The sequence below is a fragment of the Eriocheir sinensis genome, unplaced genomic scaffold, assembly GCF_024679095.1.
Source record: "Eriocheir sinensis breed Jianghai 21 unplaced genomic scaffold, ASM2467909v1 Scaffold1143, whole genome shotgun sequence".
Classification (NCBI taxonomy): domain Eukaryota; kingdom Metazoa; phylum Arthropoda; class Malacostraca; order Decapoda; family Varunidae; genus Eriocheir; species Eriocheir sinensis.
The window spans coordinates 4,492-20,966 of NW_026110456.1; the positions used below are offsets into that span (position 1 = coordinate 4,492).

Genomic DNA, 16,475 nt, shown 5'->3' on the forward strand with positions numbered 1-16,475 from the left:
TTAGAACTTGCGCTCAGCCGCAGTGGAGAGGGGGAAGAGGCCGCACCGACGGAGAATGACGGGGAGCTAGCCAGAGCCCTGGAAGAGTCCGTTGAGGCGGCCTCAGAAAACCTCTCCATTCCCAAACCTAGAAATCTGGCAGACATCCAGGCACAACTCGATGCCTCGATTCCTCCCCGCCCCCCACGTCTTGCCCCACCAAGATCGGGGCATCACACAAACCTCACTCCATCGAGGTTGCGAAGGAGAAAATTTGCAGCCTTCCAAACCCAGTATCGAAGGGACAGAGGCCGGGTGCTGAAAAAGGTATTGAGTGGGGATGATCTTCTCATCACCCCGGCCCCTCCGGAGGGCTCTTTAACCTTCTGGAAGGGGCTGTTTAGTCAGCCGAGTCCAGAGGACCGCCGGACCCCGGATCTCGTTAGACGGGTCAGCCCATCAGTGATGGGCACCGTCTCGGAGGAGGAGGTCGAGGCGGCACTGAAGGCCACCCCCAAAGCAACGGCGCCGGGCCCTGACGGTCGTCTCATTAGCGACCTGGCAGGGCTCGGGTCTGCCAGGCTTACCTGGGTGGTCAACGAGTGCATCTGGCTCGGGGCTCTGTCCTCCGACTGGGTAAAGGTCAGAACCATCCTGCTGCCCAAAGTGCCATCTCCATCGGAACCAGGGGATCTCCGGCCTATTACAATCACTCCCCTGATCACAAGGCTCATAAACCGGATCTTAGCGAGACGGCTGGACCGGGATACGCCTCTGCCCGCGCAGCAGAAGGGCTTTAAGAGGAGGGCTGCGCCGCAAACATCGTTGTCTTACGGTCGATGCTTAAGTCGGCGCAGAGGGCCCCCTCTAACCTCTATGTTTCGTGGGTGGATTTTAAAAAGGCGTTTGACTAAGTGAGTCACCCATCACTGCTGGGAGCGTGCAGGAGGTTGGGTTTTCAATCTAGACTCACTGAGTATGTCTGCCAGATGCACACAAACGCTGCCACCCAAATTGACGTAGGCGACCCCACTAACATCACTAGGGGCGTCCTGCAGGGGGACCCCCTCTCCCCCTACCTATTTAATATCTGCCTGGACTGGGCCCTGGCTGCACTCCCCAACAACATCGGGGTACAGGCGGGTAACAATAAGATCGGTTACCTCGCCTTCGCCGATGACATGGCGCTACTGTCCTCGACCCGCTCGGGCCTGCAGGCTTCATTGAGTAAGCTCGCTGAAGCCGCTGCACTTCTAGGCCTCGAGGTGGGCTTTGGCAAGTGCGCCACGCTAGGCATTGCAGCCAATAAGAAAAAGAAGACATGGGCCCAAGACACAACCCCCTTTACCATCTTGGGGAGGCCTATCCAAGCACTGGCACCCTGGGAATTTTACAAGTAACTGGGTGTCAACTCCTACGGGGGAAAACTCCTCCGAGCAGTCCACCACGCTCGAGGAAGACAGCTGAGAGTAGCCGGTGGTCCAGGCAGCTCTACGAGGCAGTTGACGGCTCCGGGCTCCGTCAACACCTGGGAGGCGCTCGGGCTCCGAAAATCGGACCTTAAAATCTTTGTAGCCCGAGTCCTTGAGGGAGGGCTGAACATATACAGAGAGTTTCGAAATACAAGTGGGGGGGTGGTCCACCACCCCGGCTAAAAAAGGGCTACCAGTCCCTAGGGCTTGTTGCAAGAAACAAAATATTCTGGCGTCCATTGGTTTGAAGTTTCGGCGCTGTTCAGCGAAGGCCCCTGAATAAGTAGGCGACGTTTTTGGACCCTGTCCCCTACTATACTTTAAACTATTGAAGTTAAATATAATATGCATACTAAGTAATAATGCTAGAGTAAAGTTATAATTAATTAAAATAATTAAATTTAAAAATATACTAAATTAAGAATTTCTTGTAATAAGTAAAAACTTTGCACAGAGAAAAAAAAAGCCAAATGCCTCGTCATCTAATTAGTGACGCGCATGAATGGATTAACGAGATTCCCACTGTCCCTATCTACTATCTAGCGAACCCACAGGCAGGGGAACGGGCCAGCGCCTAACAGCGGGGAAAGAAGACCGTGTTGAGCTTGACTCTAGTCTGATTTTGTAGAGAGACATCAGAGGTGTAGCATAAATGGGAGGTCGTCACATCAGGGGCTTGCTCCGTGCGGCCGACAATGAAATACCACTACTCTGATCGTTTCTTTACTTACTCGGTGAGACGGAATCGGAGCTTCCCCACATGGGATTGCCTCCTGCTTCTAGCCTAAGGCGGCGGAAGGGAGGGCGCGCTTGGTTTCGGCCTTACGTTAGCCTGACCGGGCGTTCGCGCCCGCCGCGATCCGTTCCGAGGACATTATCAGGTGGGGAGTTTGACTGGGGCGGTACATCTGTCAAACGATAACGCAGGTGCCCTAAGGCCAGCTCAGCGTGGACAGAAACCTCGCGTAGAGCAAAAGGGCAAATGCTGGCTTGATCCTGATTTTCAGTACGAATACGGACTGCGAAAGCAGGGCCTATCGATCCTTTTGACTTTATGAGTTTTAAGCAAGAGGTGTCAGAAAAGTTACCACAAGGATAACTGGCTTGTGGCGGCCAAGCGTTCATAGCGACGTCGCTTTTTGATCCTTCGATGTCGGCTCTTCCTATCATTGTGAAACAGAATTCACCAAGCGTTGGATTGTTCACCCATAAAAAGGGAACGTGAGCTGGTTTTAGACCGTCGCGGAGATCTCGATCCCGCGCTGGCCGCGCGAGCGAGAGCCAGGGGCCATACTTATAGAGAAATTGTGTGTTTGACGTAAGTATCGCCATAACTAGGTGAAAAAGTTGTGGCTCTCACCATAAGATTCAGATTGCATCACTACCAACCACGGCGAGGTACCTTATCAGCTCTGTTCTTTTATATCAATACTTAGGTTAAATAATACCGTAAAATGGTTAAAACTATTTACTAAAAATACACTACATCCGTTATATAATTGTTTTAGACGGAATCGTGAGATTTTTAAATATAATGGCATGTTTTTGTCGGCCCCGTTGAAACCAGAGATTTCATGATGGCAGAAGGTTTTCTGAGCTGCTCAGCTCGGACGCGGCGATTTCTTCCCCTCTCTCCGCCGAGCTGAGGAGGAGGAAAGATAACTGGGCTCAGGAAGAAATCTTCTTCCTGGCCCAGTTATACCAAGAGCATAAGGCAGACTTTAGTGTCTGCAATGCCCGGGGAAATGCGGCTGCCTGGACGGCGATCATCGAACGCCTGACGGAGGCTTAATTTTCCCCGTGGCAGGACCACCAAGGACTGCCAAAAGAAGTGGCAGTCAATGCAATCAACGGCGAAAAGGAATATCTCCGCCCTTAAGCAAGCCTTCACTGCCGCATATAAGAAATGTTTCTTATGTTTCACGACATAAAATTATTAGTCAATCACTATACTATGGTACTTCCACTTTTGAAAAAGCAGTGGCAGGTAAAAGGTAAGACATATACAGCTTTATCTAGCAGACCACCCATCAGCCCGGACTCTAGAGGAAGCCGTCCAAGCGAATCAAGAACGAGTTCCGGGGGGCAGCATGAGCCAATGCAAGATGGCGCCACTATAAACATTCGCCTGCGCCAGAACGGGCTGGGCCGACCATCAGGCCCCACCTGGAAGAAGCCTTGGGCCGACCATCACGCCCCACCAGGAAGATGCCTACCGGCGCAACAGGCAGCGACGTAAAAAAAAAAAAAAAAAAAAAGACAAACATAAATATTAGGCAGGCCCAACAAAACTTACCAGTAACATGATCATCTACATATTGCTAGGTGTTTGATCATTTCCCCTTACTCATCCTTAGTCATTTTCCTGTCCCAAGTTTACCTTGAAATATTACTGAAACAATGGTTTTAGAATTCATGATATTTCTTTCTATGAGACTCATGGACACTGCTGAAAACCAAAAAGTGAAGGTTAGTATAACACCCATATAACTCATACAAGCTGAACCTCCCCCCGTCAGAGCACTAGAGTACTATTAGCATAGACCTTTACAGTAATACCTGTAAATCATTATAAGTAAAGAGGTTGCATAAGTTAAAGGTAAGTGAAATGTAATTCATATGATTTATTATCAAATATTGTCTGGTACGTGTGGTATTTAAGGCTGGGGTTGCCTCTGGTTGAGCATGTAGTTGAAGGATGTGGATAAATGTCACCCACATTATTCTAGAAAATGCTTTAAATTTGTTCCTGTACAAAATTGTATATACTTATAAGAAAAGTTATGTTTTTAAGGCATGCAACTTACATTGTTGACATTACTACAATGACTTATATTAAATCTTAATTTCAGGTGATGGTCCAGCTCCTCCTCTCTCACAGCTGGATAGCCTGCCACGATCGGCCAGATGACGTCCTCGATGTTGGGCCACCTACTTCTCCCCTCGTGACCGTCAGCTTCAAGGATAAAAGGTATGGGCTACTTCATCACTTAAGATCGTATTGTTGATGCTATTTCTCGGGTTACCTTTTTTGTTTATTAACATACTGAGAAATAAATTATATAACCCTCACTTTTACGGAACTCAACAAACTTTTCTGGTACAGTTCTGTGTCTGCGGAAAATCACTGATAAAGTTTGGCAGGTGAGTTCAGGGCAGTTCCTTAGTGGGCCGGCAGAATCTGTCCGCCCTATTGTAAACACTTTCATTCTTGTCCCTTAGTGAATCACCTTTAATCTGGAGTCATGAATGGACATTTTTAGTTACAATAATGAAAATCAAAAGAGAACTTAAAGCTCATTTACCGAACAAAGTTTGTAATATATGAAAAGTTTGGATTTTTGGATATGTCGCATCCTTCTCCCCAGTTAGTTTTTTATAGCGAGGATTTATCAAATTGCAAAGTTGCATGATTACCTACTTGGCAGAAGAAAACATATTTGTCAAATTGGACTGTACTAGATTTGCACATTTCCAAGATTGTCGGGGACCCTAAAAGGTATATGTAAGGTGCCATGAAAATAATTTCACAAATGATTTTTTTTTTTTTCTTTTTTGCCATGCGTTAGTGTACATGCTTTTAGTGTATGTCACACAGCAAAGTTGTTGAATTCCTAGAGTTAAATTTGCTGCTGAGCATATTTTAGTAATGTTCGTGCATACATCATTTTTTTTTTTTTCATTATTCTTAGGGTGAAACCTATTTATATATTTTTTTTTTTAATTATTTTTCATACTATATCTAGAGATCAATTTGAAATTATTTTCTCCCTCACTTGGAGTTTCCCAAGTCAATTTCCAGTGTGCTTACCACAAACTAGTTGCTTTTCTTTGTTGTATAAGAGTATGAATAAAAAAAATGTAAATCAACAGTTACCATATCTTTTTTATTTAAATTTTATTTATTAATTCAGTGCATGGAGTACCGTCATTAATTAATAATGGTATACATTAATATTTATTATGGTTCTAAATATATTTTAACATATTAACACTTTTTCAACATGCATCACTTTGAACTTAACCAGCAGGTTACTTGAGGAGGAGGACCCAATATCCACGCAGCCCGGCCCCAGACAGTCAGCCCCTACACCAGCTACCACCCTCACTGCTTCCTCCTCAACCAACCCTCAGGCAGTTCCAGCTATGTATGTTATGTAATTTACGATGATACTTCATTCAGGCACGTGAGATAAGTAGAAGTGAAGATATAAAAAGATAAGTGAGGTATGCTTTTGCCTGAATATGCCCACGTGGGAGGACAGACACGATAAAACAAGCCCACGCTTTAAGGGTTAATCCCTGAATTATCTATGTCATTCTTTTATGTTGGAGTAAATAAATATTAATCATATACAATGATTATTTTTCTTACCCAAAACAGGATGTTTATTACACGGGTACATGCTGGGGCAAAATGGGGACGGTAAACAGTGTTCAGGTAAATGTTATACTGGCCCTGTATTGGGTTAATGGGTTCTTTTGTCACTGGTTTGAAGGGCCAACAGGACAGAGACAGCACCAGAACAACAGTGGTTGTTCCAAAATTTACTTAATACCAAACAATGAAGAAAAACTACTAAAATAATAAGGCATAATAAGAAATAATAATAATAATAATAATAATAATAAGGAATGAATTGTGATTGTCACTGACTTTGTGTAAGTTGTAGAATCACCCCAAAGGTCAAGAAACAGCCATCCATCCCATCCCCCAGAGTTTAAAGTGGTTAATATTGTCAAATAAATTGCATCAGAAAAATGAAACGTTGTAGCAGTGATGACTTGGGCCCATCACAACAGACGACCAGCAAGGAGACGATGTACACACTTTCAGCCGTTGGTATACTCAGAAGCTTCATCAACTTCCCCACCACTCCACAATAAACTGAGTTGAAGCAGCAGGAATGCAGGCAGATTGCAGGACTCAGTAGTGTCTGCCATAATTGAGAGAACACATAAGCAGGGAAAATTTGTGGGAATTAGTTTAAAATATCAATGATATGATTTCTAAAGCTAGGGTTAAAAGTAAATGATTCATGATCATAGTTCTCTCTCTATCTATCTCAGGTAAGTCTGGAGAAATAATGTTATGAGGAGGTGGATTTTACAACTTACATGTGTGGAAGCTTGCCATTTCTCCTCATGGGGATGGTTAGGGTTGGGCAGGGACAGGGTGAGGACCAGCACTGAAAAGTACAGGCAAATTAATGTTGTATTCTAATACTAGTTTCTTATGAATGTTAAAATGATGGGGTTTATACTTTATGGTGAGGCTGTGGCCAAGAGGTCATCGTGCTGGCGCGACATTTGGGTAGTCGTGAGTTCAATCCCAACACTCCCACCTGAATATTTTATGTCATCGCCGAGTAGCTTAAAAGTACCCACAAGCCTCCCAGACGACCATTCTCTGCCCGGAAAGGATCAATAATGATCTGCGGAGGAGTGCATGAGGCAAACAGATGGTGCCACTATAAAACACAAGTCTGTGCCATTACGGATTTGGGCCAGCCACCAAGCCCATCAGTATCGTCAAGACAGACGTAAAACAATAATAAATAAATAAATATTATTTTGTAATGAATTATGAATAGCTACAGCACTTACTTGAAATGAAGATTGACGTATGGCATCCCTCTAGCGCAGACCATCCCGCTGGCTCCGTCCAGCAGCAGGTGCTATCTGCACAACAGGTAGAGGCCGTGCACCCTCACCAGCCTCGTCACCCGCAGGATCCTCTTCCTCAGGTGAACCGATGTGCAGCAAAGCACACACTTCGATGATCCTGCACAAATATGCAGGGGACTTAAGCCTTATTTCCCCATGAAGTATGTGGAATCGTCGCTTCCACTGCCCGATGACCCTCTCCACGATGCATCTGGTCCTCTTGTGTGCACTGTAATGCATAAAATGTATACATTATTGCATTATCGTGAAAACTAACTCTACCACAATAATGACTGCTGATATTAATTAACAAGTGCAACTTCAGCATGGGAGAGTTACTGTTTTATCTAAGGTGATATGTACACCATTAGATGTGACACTCCATAGTATAAATATTAAGTAAGTGGAGAATTACCTCGTCATTACATTGGTCTATGCTCTCTGCTCATGTCTGGCCAATTATCAAGCAAGTTAGCATTTTATCATGCATGCAGTGTATATTGTACATAACTTACCTGTTGTAGTTAGTTTGTGGGCCAGGCAGAGGACCCAAGTAGTGAGTCAACAACCACCTCTGACTAGGATAACCTCTGTCCCCCCGGAGAGACGACCTTGTTTCTTGATATTGGGGACGTTAATTCATTTCTTATTAAATCAGTAACAAACACAATTCCTTCCTTGTTCAGTCTGTATCTTTTAACAAGTTCTGCGTCATTTAAACTGTTCAATATGTCCCGCCTAGGATGAAAAGACCTTGGGAGACGCCGCGCCTCTGCCATGTTTACCTTGCAGCTGGTTCTTGATCTTGATGTCAAAGGTGACTGGGACCACGCTAAGTGAGTCTGAGCCAGTAACCATCCCACACCCAACTTTACAGACGGCCGATTCTGCGGCTCGAAACTACGCGACTTAGGACGCGGAGCCGGTCCTGGGGCTCGGAATACGAGGCTGAGACGGAGTCTTTGCTTTATAAGCATGGGCCCAGGAGCGGGAAGACCGTTACGCTCGGCCCAGCCGCCGACCAGCCATACCCCTTAATCTCGCAATTCCGCGCCAGCGGGCCGCTCCGAACGGTCACCATCGATTTGGTCGTCGCACTTCCAGACAGTGGCGTTTAGAAGCTCACGGCACCGTATCATGCCCCTCGCTCTAGCGATTCTAGGAGCCGAGTTATTAGCGGTTATTGGGTTGGGATGGTGTACAAAGTCTTGTATGTTTGCTAGTTATGGAGTACGTTGTCTGTTTGCGTTGTGTGAGTATGTTTGTGTGTTTGTGATCTTGTACATAAGTGTAAGTCTGTGTGCTTGTCTGGCGTATGTGCAGAGGTTCCATGTTTATCAGTTGTTTGATTCGTGTTGTGAATCCAGACGTTCGAGTGCAATTGTTTGTAATGAACCTAGCCGCCTTGGTGTTGATCTGTGCTAGCGTATCACTGTTTCTGTGTGTGTGAGGATCGTGGAGCACGGACTGAGCTGAGCACCCAAAATTGCTCCTTTTCTCCCGAAGCTATTCCTACACATTACAGCTGAACCACATTTAACTAGACACTTGCGTAGTGTAGGTACGGTACCCGCAAAAAAGTATGCGGAAAAGGCACGGGTTGTGGCATAGGAGTGACCTTCCGTGCTGGAGTAGGTAGGAAGACACCTACCGAACGGGCGCAAGCCACTCCCGGTGAGGTATATATGGGAGGTGAGAAGGGAGCTGAAGCCCTCCAAAGTCCCTTCCCATGTCCTCACTAACCGTTTCCCTATTGTCTCACCAACACCGGAGAGTAGCTCAGCATGCTCTAAAGACAGATCCTCTCTTTATCCACACCACACTACATTCACACAACATATACACCTTTTCCCAAAATTCAAATTTCAAAATGGCGCACCTGTATCAAGCCTCGGAGTCCCCGCCTGGGGGGGGGGGCATAAAATTCACCCAGGGAGGACTCCCCTTCTGGCTGCCGACCCGAGAAGTGTCTTGATAACTCCTCGAACCTCTTTCTTCTCAATTTCTGCAACATTCGCGGTCTTCGCTCTAATTTTCATTCTGTGAAACATCATCTCTCCTCCTCTAAACCTCACCTTCTCTTCCTTACCGAAACACAGGTTTCTGAGTCTACTGACAGCAATCTCTACTCTGTTCCCTCCTACTATCTCTATCCTAAATTTCAATCCAAAGCTGGATGTTGCGCCTACGTGCGCAACGACATCACTTGCTCTCGTGCCCACAACCTTGACTCTTCTGAATTTTCTACCATCTGGCTAAGACTTCATTGTCATTCTATTACTAAATACATCTGTGCTGTTTATCTCTCACCTAACTCTACCAACTATGCAAAATTCTTTGACTATTTGAATTCTAAAGTGGAGCAAATCTTGACCCACTCTCCCTTCGCTGAAATCTCCATCCTAGGAGATTTCAATGTTCACCACCAGCTTTGGCTTTCATCTTCTTTCACTGACCATCCTGGTGAACAAGCCTACAACTTTGCTATCCTCAACGACCTAGAGCAGTTGGTCCAGCACCCTACACGTATTCCCGACCGTCTTGGAGACCGGCCCAACATTCTAGATCTCTTCCTTACCTCAAACCCTTCTGCTTATTCTGTCAAACTGTTCTCTCCGTTGGGCTCCTCCGATCACAATCTTATTTCTGCATCCTATCCTATCGCTCCTGTACACCCTCTGGACCCACCGAAGAGGCGATGCTTCTGACATTTTGCTTCAGCTCGGTGGGACGACCTGAGGATATACTTTTCCGATTTCCCGTGGAATGATTATTGCTTCCAGGATAGAGACCCCTCTGTGAGTGCTCGGCGCATCACAGAGGTGATTGTCTCTGGAATAGAGGCATACATTCCTCGTTCTTTCTCTACTCCTCACGCTAAAAAGCCTTGGTTTAATCACGCTTGTTCTCGTGCTGTCAATGATAGAGAGGCCGCTCACAAAAGGTACCAGAGCCTTCAAACTAATGCTAATTATGAACTTTACATTTCTGCCCGAAGTCGTGCCAAATCTATTCTCCGACTAACCAAAAATTCTTTCATTAATAGAAAATGCCAAAAGCTTGCTTTCTCTAACTTTTCCCGTGACTTCTGGCATCTAGCCAAAAACATATCCTCCAACTTCACTTCATCTTTCCCTCCACTCCTCAGTCCTGACGGCAACACTGCCGTCTCATCTATCTCTAAGGCTGAGCTCTTCTCTCAAACTTTTTTTCTAAAAACCCCACTCTGGACGATTCTGGGCATTTTCCTCCTACTCATCCCCCCTCTGACTCCTTTATGCCTGTTATAAAGATTCTTCAAAATGATGTTTTCTATGCCCTCTCTGGCCTCAATCCTCAGAAGGCTTATGGACCTGATGGAGTGCCTCCTATTGTCCTTAAAAAACTGTGCCTCCGTGCACCTGTGTCACCCTGCCTCGTCAAACTTTTTCGCCTCTGCCTGTCAACATCTACCTTTCCTTCCTGCTGGAAGTATGCCTTCATACAGCCTGTGCCTAAGAAGGGTGACCGCTCCAATCCCTCAAATTACCGTCCTATAGCTTTACTTTCTTGTCTATCTAAAGCTTTTGAATCAATCCTTAACCGGAAGATTCAAAAACACCTTTCCACTTCTGACCTTCTATCTGATCGCCAGTATGGGTTCCGCAAGGGGCGTTCTACTGGTGATCTCCTAGCCTTCTTAACTGACTCTTGGTCATCCTCTCTTAGCCGTTTCGGTGAAACCTTTGCTATTGCGCTGGACATATCAAAAGCTATTGATAGGGTCTGGCACAAATCTTTGCTTTCCAAACTACCCTCCTACGGTTTCTATCCTTCTCTCTCTACCTTTATCTCCAGTTTCCTTTCTGACCGTTCTATTTCTGCTGTGGTAGACGGTCACTGTTCTTCCCCTAAATCTATTAACAGTGGTGTCCCACAGGGTTCTGTCCTATCTCCCACTCTCTGTTGTTCATTGATGATCTTCTTTCCAAAACGAACTCATTCCTACGCCGATGATTCCACTCTGCATTACTCAACTTCTTTTAATAGAAGACCCACCCTACAAGAACTTAACGACTCAAGGCTGGAGGCTGCAGAACGCTTAGCCTCAGACCTTACTATTATTCCCGATTGGGGCAAGAGGAACCTGGTGTCCTTCAACGCCTCAAAAACACAGTTTCTCCACCTATCCACTTGACACAATCTTCCAAACAACTATCCCCTATTCTTTGACAACACCCAGCTATCACCTTCCTCAACACTAAACATCTTCGGTCTATCCTTAACTCAAAATCTCAACTGGAAACTTCATATCTCATCTCTTACTAAATCAGCTTCCTCGAGGCTGGGCGTTCTGTACCGTCTCCGCCAGCTCTTCTGCCCCGCACAGTTGCTGTCCATATACAGGGGCCTTGTCCGCCCTCGTATGGAGTATGCATCTCATGTGTGGGGGGGCTCCACTCACACAGCTCTTCTGGACAGAGTGGAGGCTAAGGCTCTTCGTCTCATCAGCTCTCCTCCTCATACTGATAGTCTTCTACCTCTTAAATTCCGCCGCAATGTTGCCTCTCTTTCTATTTTCTATCGATATTTCCACGCTGACTGCTCTTCTGAACGTGCTTGCCTCCCCCTCTCCCGCGGCCCCGCTGCGCACGACTTTCTACTCATGCTCATCCCTATACTGTCCAAACCCCTTATGCAAGAGTTAACTTGCATCTTCACTCTTTCATCCCTCACGCTGGTAAACTCTGGAACAATCTTCCTTCATCTGTATTTCCTCCTGCCTACGACTTGAACTCTTTCAAGAGGAGGGTATCAGGACATCTCACCTCCCATATTTGACCTTGCTTTTGGACACCCTCTTTGTTTCTTTTGTAGCAGCGAGCAGCGGGCTTTTTTGTGTGTGCCCTTGAGCTGCCTCTTTGTTGTAAAAAAAAGAAAAAAAAAGAGCTTGCCCAAGCAGGTAACAGGCTTAGAACTCGTTATTGTATTACTGGGCAACTACAGTCAGTCAATCAATGTCTAGCAGCTCTCCCAGTCCTGTTTCCCGCCAGTGCCGCATGTGGCTCCGGCACGAACGGATAGTGATTGAAGCTTGCCAGGAAAAGAAATTTCTGCCTTCTCGTGGTGGGACTGGAGTGAGCAACATACGGACTGAGCTGAGCACCACAAATTGCTCCTTTTCTCCCGAAGCTATTCAGAGGGATATCTTATGACTGCGGTAGCGTATTTTAATTAGCACCGAAAGCACATTCATGCCAGACTTGTGTAGCGTAGATATGTCTAAAATTGAAGGAATTCCAAGGGATATCGCGTAACTGAGTGCTCGTATTTTCAATCAATCAGCACCGTACACATTGCAGTTGAACCCCATTAACTATACACTTGCTCACTCCATCGAGGTTGAGGAGAAGAAAATATGCAGCCTTTCAAACCCAGTATCGAAGGGACAGAGGCCGGGTGCTGAAGAAAGTATTGAGTGGGGATGATCTTCTCAGCACCCGGCCCCGGAGGGTTCTTTAACCTTCTGGAAGGTGCTGTTTAGTCGGCCGAGTCCAGAGGACCGCCGGACCCCGGATCCCGTAAGACGGGTCAGCCCATCAGTGATGGGCGCCGTCGCGGAGGAGGAAACATGGAAACATGGACTAGCAGGCAGCAGAAAGCCTGTTGGCCCATTACTAGGCTGCCTGCGTTCAGTGATTCAATCAATCCGTTTGCCATAGGAGTGGCTTGCAGGGAAGGATTAAAGCACTTGTGTATCTACTCTTGGGAACGTTCAGTTCACTCCCGATGCAGCAAAGTGGCGATCAATGCGTTCCTTGAAGGAGTTGATGGTCTCTGCGCTAACCACTTCTGCAGGAAGGCTGTTCCAGTGGCGAACAACTCTATTCGAGAAATAACTCCTGCCGATGTCGGTATTGCATCGCTTTGCTTGAATTGTTTTTCCGCTGTTTCTTGTTCTCAGGTTGGTTTGTAGCGTGAAGAGTTTGGAGTGATCAACGTTGCTGAGCTTGTTCAGGTACTTAAAGACTTGTATCATGTCTCCCCGCAGGCGTCTCTTTTCCAACGTGAAGAGGTTGAGTCGCTCGAGTCGCTCTTCATAGGGCTTCGTCCTCAGTGATGGTATCATCTTCGTGGCGCGGCGCTGTACTCTCTCAAGTAATTCAATGTCTTTCCTGTAATTAGGAGGTCGAGGGGGCACTGAAGGCCACCCCCAAAGCAACGGCACCGGGCCCCGACGGTCGTCTCACTAGCGACCTGGCGGGGCTCGGGCTAACAAAGCTTACCTGGGTGGTCAACGGGTGCCTCTGGCTCGGGGCTCTGCCCCCCGACTGGGTAAAGGGCAGAACCATTCTGCTGCCCAAAGTGCCATCTCCATCGGCACCGGGGGATCTCCGGCCCATCACAATTACTCCCCTGATTACAAGGCTCATAAACCATATCCTAGCGAGACGGCTGGACCGGGATACGCCTCTGCCCGCGCAGCAGAAGGGCTTTAAGAGGGAGGAGGGCTGCGCCACAAACATTGCTGTCTTACGATCGATGATTAAGTCGGCGCAGCAGGCCCCCTCAAACCTGTATGTTGCGTGGGTAGATTTTAAAAAGGCGTTTGACACAGTGGGTCACTCATCCCAGCTGGCAGCGTGCAGGAGGTGGGGTTTTCCATCTAGACTCACTGAGTACGTCGGCCAGATGTACGGAAACGCTGCCACCAAAATTGATGCAGGCGACCCCACTAACATCACCAGGGGCGTCCTGCAGGGGGACCCCCTCTCCCCCTACTTGTTTAATATCTGCCTGGACTGGGCCCTGGCTGCACTCCCCAACAGCATCGGGGTACAGGCAAGTACCAATAAGATCGGGTACCTCGCCTTTGCCGATGACGTGGCGCTACTGTCCTCGACCCGCTCGGGCCTGCAAGCTTTATTAAATAACCTTGCGGAAGCCGCAGCGCTTCAGGGCCTTGAAGTGGGCTTGGGCAAGTGCGCCACGCTAGGCATTGCAGCCAACAAGAAAAAGAAAACATGGGCCCAAGATACAACCCCCTTTACCATCTTGGGGAGGCCTATCCAAGCATTGGCACCCGGGGAATTTTATAAGTACCTGGGTGTCCAGATGGGCGCCGGCGGAGGAGCAACGGCGTACCAGGCACACGAAGATCTTGTGCGGAAGCTTGGTAGGCTATTGAGAGCACCGGCAAAGCCCCAGCAGAAGTTCTGGGGCTTAGTGAACATCATAGTACCTCAGGTGCTCTACCCGCTGGTAAACATGACGGCTACGGCTGGCCAGCTAGGCCGAATCGACCGGGCCATCAGGCGGTTTACCCGGTCCTGCCTCCACCTGCCGATGGATACGCCCCTTGGGTATTTCCATGCGGCAGTAGTGGATGGGGGACTGGGCATACCTAGCCTGATTACGGGTCCCTCGACTGAAGGAGGATCTCCTCCAACGTCTGAGGGTTTCCGAGGACCCGGTGGTGAAGCACGCCGTGGGAGCCGGCGGGGGGACAAATCCTCCGAGCAGTCCACCACGCTCGAGGAAGACAGCTGAAAGTAGCCGGTGGTCCAGGCAGCTCTATGAGGCAGTGGATGGCTCGGGGCTACGCGGAGCCTCAGAGACCCCTGCCTCATCAAAATGGATAAACGACGGCACCCTTCTCCTCAAAGGGGGTGACTTCTGTCGAGCGGTTAAGCTGCGTGGTAACCTGCTCGTCACGAAGACCCGTTCTGCGAGGGGGAGGCGGGTGGATGATATAAACTGCGACCTCTGCCGCAGACACCCGGAGAGCCTGGGCCACATCATGCAGCGATGCGCTGCAGTCCAGGTTGCTCGTACACGTCGACACGACCGCATACTTGACTATGTTGCGGGTAGGCTTGAGGATGCGGGCTTTGCTGTTAAAAAGGAAACCGGCCATACCAATTGTTGTCAGGGTCCGCATCCCTGACATCGTAGCCACCCGCCAAGGCCTGGGCTCGGTGGTGCTTGATGTACAGGTGGTCGCTGGTGCGGTTGCAGGGGATCTGTACACAGTCCACCTTAGAAAAACCGCCATTATGATGTTCCTGACATCAGGCGGTGGGTCCAGGCCGAAACAGGGTTCCCTCCAGTATTTTCCTCCATTACATCTAGCTGGAGGGGGATCCTAGCCCTCCCAACCGTTAACATCTGGGAAGCGCTCTGGCTCCGGAAAACAGACCTGAAGATCTTAGTGGCAATAAAATAAAATTAAAAGATAACGTAAAATAAGAACTTCTTGTAATAAGTAAAATACTTTGCACATAGAGTAAAAAAAAAAATAAAAAATAGCCAAATGCCTCGTCATCTAATTAGTGACGCGCATGAATGAATTAACGAGATTCCCACTGTCCCTATCTACTATCTAGCGAACCCACAGGCAGGGGAACGGGCCTGAGCCTAACAGCGGGGAAAGAAGACCCTGTTGAGCTTGACTCTAGTCTGATTTTGTAGAGACATCAGAGGTGTAGCATAAGTGGGAGGTCATCACATCAGGGGCTTGCTCTGTGCGGCCGACAATGAAATACCACTACTCTGATCGTTTCTTTACTTACTCGGTGAGACGGAATCGGAGCTTCCCCACGTGGGATTGCCTCCTGTTTCTAGCCTAAAGCGGCGGAAGGGAGGGCGCGCTTGGTTTCGGCCTTGCGTTAGCCTGATCGGGCGTTCGCGCCCGCCGCGATCCGCTCCGAGGACATTATCAGGTGGGGAGTTTGACTGGGGCGGTACATCTGTCAAACGATAACGCAGGTGTCCTAAGGCCAGCTCAGCGTGGACAGAAACCTCGCGTAGAGCAAAAGGGCAAATGCTGGCTTGATCCTGATTTTCAGTACGAATACGGACTGCGAAAGTAGGGCCTATCGATCCTTTTGACTTAATGAGTTTTAAGCAAGAGGTGTCAGAAAAATTACCACAGTGATAACTGGCTTGTGGCGGCCAAGCGTTCATAGCGACGTCGCTTTTTGATCCTTCGATGTCAGCTCTTCCTATCATTGTGAAGCAGAATTCACCAAGCGTTGGATCGTGGGAACGTGAGCTGGGTTTAGACCGTCGCGAGACAGGTTAGTTTAACCCTACTTTTGGCAGTTGTGTCGTTGATACAGCAGTCCTGCTCAGTACGAGAGGAACAGCAGGTCCGGACATATGGTTCCGCTCTTGGTCGATCGGCCAGTGGAGCGAGACTACGTCCGTGGGATTATACCTGAAAGCCTCTAAGGCAGAATCCCGGCTGGATGACCAACGATACCGCGTATGGCCTGCATCGGGATGGTCACCATTGAATTTTCGAGAGATTCGCTCCCCGCTCGTTCACTGGCGGGGCTAGAAGATGGACCCGTGCAGAGGGAACACGGGAGTGCC

General features: G+C 47.9%; 1 long non-coding RNA gene across 1 annotated transcript; it reads left to right on the forward strand.

Moving 5' to 3' along the window:
• Positions 1–1,916: 1,916 nt before the first annotated feature.
• On the forward strand, positions 1,917–15,753 carry LOC126989384 (uncharacterized). The gene is made up of 2 exons (XR_007743243.1): positions 1,917–2,092; positions 15,581–15,753. It is a non-coding gene; the product is annotated as an uncharacterized LOC126989384 (long non-coding RNA).
• Positions 15,754–16,475: the final 722 nt, after the last annotated feature.